Source organism: Hemibagrus wyckioides, linkage group LG12, assembly GCF_019097595.1.
Source record: "Hemibagrus wyckioides isolate EC202008001 linkage group LG12, SWU_Hwy_1.0, whole genome shotgun sequence".
NCBI lineage: Eukaryota > Metazoa > Chordata > Actinopteri > Siluriformes > Bagridae > Hemibagrus > Hemibagrus wyckioides.
In genome coordinates this window covers 16,353,550-16,358,549 of record NC_080721.1, presented here as the reverse complement: position 1 = coordinate 16,358,549, position 5,000 = coordinate 16,353,550, and the positions used below count along the sequence as shown (strand labels likewise).

Genomic DNA, 5,000 nt, shown 5'->3' with positions numbered 1-5,000 from the left:
GTTACTGTGTGTTACATTTACATTTACATTTCTGGTATTTGGCAGACGCTCTTATCCAGAGCATACAAAAGTGCTTTAAGTCTCTATCATTGAAAACATTAACACTGGTTCAATAGATTATAGACTGAGGATACCATTAGCCTAAAATTGGATGGGTTTTTTTAACATATAACATAAACAGGGAAAGATAAGAGCTAGTTTAATTGCTTCAGGAAAAGGTAGGTCTTAAGACATCGTTTGATCGGCTGTACGGACATCTAGGGGAAAATTTCCATTTTAGTCCTGCTTGATCTTAGTGCTGCATTCGACACTATAGATCATAATATTCTCATAGATCGCTTACAAAATCACACAGGTATGCAGGGACAGGAATTAAAATGGTTTAGATCCTACCGGTCTGATCCATACCACTTTGTAGATTTAAATGGAGAACTGTCCAGTGTAGTGCCAGTGAAATACGGGGTCCCACAAGGGTCAGTTTTAGGACCTCTGCTTTTCTCAGTATACATGCTTCCATTGGGTGACATCATTAGAAGGCATGGGATTAGTTTCCATTGTTATGTTGATGATACCCAGTTATATATCTCATCAAAACCAGATGAAATATCTAATTTGTCTAGACTAACTGAGTGTGTTAAAGGTATTAGAGATTGGATGACCGATATAATTTTCTATTACTAAATTCTGATAAGACAGAGATATTACTTATTGGTCCAAAAACCAGTACACAGAAGCTCTCGCAATTCAGCTTGCATCTAGAAGGATGCACTGTTACTACTAGCTGGACAGTGACAGACCTGGGTGTAATATTAGACAGCAACTTATCCTTTGAAAATCATATTTCCAATATCACAAAAACAGCCTTCTTCCATCTTAGAATATCACCAAGCTTAGGAACATTTTATCTGTATCTGATGCAGAAAAACTAGTTCATGCATTCCTGACCTCCAGACTGGACTACTGTAATGCATTACTAGGTGTTTGTCCTGCATCTTCAATAAACAAGCTACAGTTAGTCCAGAATGCAGTCGCTAGAGTTCTTACCAGATCAAGAAAATATGATTATATAACCCCATTATCATCATCCCTGCACTGGCTACCTGTTAAGTTTAGAATTGACTATAAATTAGCACTAATTACGTACAAGTCTCTAATTGGTTTAGCTCCCACCTATCTCTCCAGTCTTCTAACACGTTACAATCCACCACGCTCTTTAAGATCACAAAATTCCGGACTTCTAGTAGTTCCCAGAATATCAAAGTCCACAGAAGGGGGTAGAGCGTTTTCGTATTTAGCTCCAAAACTTTAGAATAGTCTTCCTGACAGTGTTCGAGGCTCAGACACAGTCTCCCAGTTTAAATGTAGACTAAAGAGTAAAATCTCTTCAGCCTGACATACATCTAACACATCCCATAACCTTGTGCCCAAGTACATCTGATTAAATGCACATTCATCTAGTACTGCTAATATTATGAACAGCAGCTACGCTAATGCTGTTCCATTGTTTCCCTTCTTCTACCCATCCCGAGGCATACAGAGACTGTGCTCCAGTGGCATCCGGAGATGGACCAGCTCCAGCCGGGTTCTGCTTGTGAGGATTGGGATATTCAAGCAGCGCCATGGACAACAACCTCCTTATTGATTTACATAACACTATACACATGCTGTATCTGCATCACACAATTGTCACCCAAATGAGGATGGGTTCGCTTTTGAGTCTGGTTCCTCTCAAGGTTTCTTCCTCATACCATCTAAGGGAGTTTTTCCTTGCCACAGTCGCCTCAGTCACCTCAGGCTTGCTCACTTGGGATAACATCTAGGACTGTCTGTCTGTCTGTCTGTTTATATGTTTGTTGTTTTCTTATGTCGTTTCTCATGTAAAGCTGCTTTGAGACAATGCTCTTTGTTAAAAGCGCTATATAAAAAAAAGTTCATTCCACCACCTCAGTGCCAGAACAGAGAAGAGTCTAGATGAATACCTACCTTTTACCCTGAGAGATGGTGGGACCAGTCGGGCAGTGCTAGTGGATCGGAGGGAGCGAGGTGCAGTGCGAGGAGTAATAAGATCTTTGAGGTAAGATGGTGCTGGTCCATTCTTGACTTTGTAGGCAAGCATCAGTGTTTTGAATCTGATGCGTGCAGCTACCGGAAGCCAGTGGGGGGAACGCAGCAGTGGGGAGGTGTGGGAGAACTTAGGCAGGTTGAAAACAAGCCGTGCAGCTGCATTTTGGATCATTTGCAGTGGACGAATTGCATTCAGAGGAAGACCTGCCAGTAGAGAGTTGCAGTAGTCCAGTCTCTAAATGACCAGAGACTGAACAAGCACTTGAGTAGCCTGTGTGGATAGGAATGGTCGAATCCTTCTAATGTTGTACAAAAGAAACCGACATGAGCGTGTCAAATTGGCACCATGGGAGGAGAAGGACAGTTGATTGTCCATGGTTACCCCAAGGTTGCGATTAGTGGCTGAAGGGGAGATCATTGAGTTGTTCAGAGATAATCTAAGATCCTGGGCTGGGGATGAATCACCTGGGATGACCAGCAGTTCAGTTTTGCTGGGATTAAGTTTCAGCTGATGAGCAGTCATCCAAGATGAAATGTCCACCAGACACACTGAGATCCGGGCAGAAGCTGTGGTATCTGAGGGAGGGAAGGAGAAGATAAGTTGGGTGTCATCAGCATAGCAGTGGTATGAAAAGCCATGTGAGGATATAACTTTGCCAAGAGTGTGGGTGTAGAAGGAGAAAAGGAGAGGACCAAGTACTGAGCCTTGTGGGACACCAGTAGAGAGTCTGCGTGGGGCAGATGTCAGTCCCTTCCATGTTACCTGATATGAGCGACCATCCAGGTAGGAAGCAAACCATTCCCATGCTGTTCCACAAATTCCAAACTCCTGAGGGTGGACAAGAGAGTGTTGTGGTTAACCGTGTCAAATGCTGCAGAGAGGTGGAGGAGGATGAGGACCGATGAAGCTTGGCTGATCTAGCAGCATGTAGTTTCTCAGTGACCGCCAAAAGGGCAGTCTCTGTGGAATGTGCTGCTTTGAAGCCAGACTGGTTGGGATCATGGAGGTTATTCTACAAGAGATAGTTGGACAATTGATTATAAACAATTTGTTCGAGAATTTTTGAAAGAAAGGAGAGGAGTGATACTGGTCTATAATTATTGATGTCAGAGGGATCCAAAGCAGGTTTCTTTAGTATAGGGATAACCCTTGCTTGCTTAAAGGCAGTTGGTACCTGTCCTGATGTAATGGATCTATTGATGACTGTGGTGATGAAGAGCAGGAGGTCAGGTGAGATGGTCTGGAGCATAGTGGAAGTAATTGGATCCAGTGGGCAGGTGGTAGGATTGCAGGAGTGGATGATCTGCAAAACCTCTTCTGCTGCTATGGTTGAGAGATGCTTCAGTGAAGGAGTAGCTGAGTCCTGGCTGTGTAATGTAGATAAAGTTGGGGTGGACGGGAAGGTCTGGCAGATCTTCTCAATCTTCTCTGTGTAAAAAGTGGCGAAATCTTCAGCGGTCAGGGAGGATGGAGCAGGTGGAGTCGGAGGGTTGAGTAGTGCAGAGAAGATGTTGTGGAGCTTTCGGGGATCTTGTGCAGAAGCTTCAAGCTTTTCCTTGTAGAAGGAAGTCTTGGCAGAAGTCACGTCCAAAGAGAATCTGGACAGAAGCATACTATAAGAGGTGAGATCTGTGTATTACTGTGTGGTGGTATTACTGTGTGGTGGTATTACTGTGTGATGGTATTACTGTGTGGCAGGCCCAGTTCTTGCCAACCATAGAAGGGTGGGCAGACAGACATCCCAGGTAGGCAATTTTTGGGGGTGGGGTTGAAGAGATATATACTCTGTAAAATTCAACTAATTAAATGATGGAATAGCAAAAATATTGTTGTACTAATATTCTTGCTTGGGTTTGGTTAAGAATACATATTATATTAAATCAATATAAGCAGAAATGTGTTTTTAAAATGTTAAACAAAGGGTTATTTTCAACGTTCAGAATGACTAATGACTGGAGTAATAAGAACAAATTCAGGCAATATTATAATCTTTTTAAAGTTGAAGTGAAGTTTGGGCCAACTAAAATAAAATATTTAAGTAATATTCTGAAGAGAGAAATTGAGTGAACATTTTAAAAAATCCGTGGAAGTAGCTGATAGATAGATAGATAGATAGATAGATAGATAGATAGATAGATAGATAGATAGATAGATAGATAGATAGATAGATATTTTTTTAGTTTTATTTTTGTAGGTGGAGGGAGTCGGAATTGTTTCTGAAGCGGGATCTGGGGATGCTGGAGCAACTAACAGTCTTCGATGCATTGCATTTGCAAAAATCGATGCATTGCATTTGGAAGCAAATAATTCCACACTTTATGAATTGCGTGACTGTCTGTGTCAGCTTCTCCGTAATCCTTGACAGACCGGCAAGCTCACGAGTGTACACCGCACCGTTACTTACAGCCAATCAAAAACAGGAAACTGTTTGGTTTTGCGTTGTGATTGGTCGGGACTTTCTACACCCCTTCTTCAAACTTCTCAACACAGAGCCCACCTCAGACTGCTTTTATGGGGTGTGCAGTGGGGGTGTGTGGTGGGGGTGAGTGGGGGTGTTGTGTGGTGGTGGGTGGTATGAGTGGTGGTGGTGTATGGTGGTAGGGTTGTGTGGTAGTGAGTGGGTGGTGGTGGTGGTGGGTGGTGGTGTTGTGTGGTAGTGAGTGGGGGTGGTGGGTGGGGGTGTTGTATGGTGGTGAGTGGGTGGTGGTGGTGGTGTATGGTGATGGGTGGTGGTGTTGTTTGTGAGTGGGGGTGGTGGTGTTGTATGGTGGTGAGTGGGGGTGGTGGGTGGTGGTGTTGTATGGTGGTGGGTGGGGGTGTTGTATGGTGGTGAGTGGTGGTGTTGTGTGGTAGTGAGTGGGTGGTGGTGTATGGTAGTGAGTGGGGGTGTTGTGTGGTGTATGGTGGTGTTGTGTGGTAGTGAGTGGGTGGTGGT

The 5,000-nt window shown here is 43.6% G+C and overlaps 1 long non-coding RNA gene across 9 annotated transcripts in view; it reads left to right on the top strand.

Annotated features, from left to right (window-relative positions):
• The window catches only part of LOC131362607 (uncharacterized), a 64,810-nt gene that overhangs the window by 40,748 nt on the left and 19,062 nt on the right, over window positions 1-5,000 (top strand). The window contains exons 1-2 of one of the 9 annotated variants that reach the window (XR_009206224.1): window positions 2,103-3,687; window positions 3,764-3,810. The exons of 6 other annotated variants lie outside the window; for them this stretch is intronic. This is a non-coding gene — a long non-coding RNA (uncharacterized LOC131362607). Of the gene's footprint in view, window positions 2,075-2,102; window positions 3,688-3,763; window positions 3,811-5,000 lie in introns of those variants that run through there. 2 more of the 9 variants (XR_009206223.1, XR_009206225.1) reach the window with 2 other exon arrangements.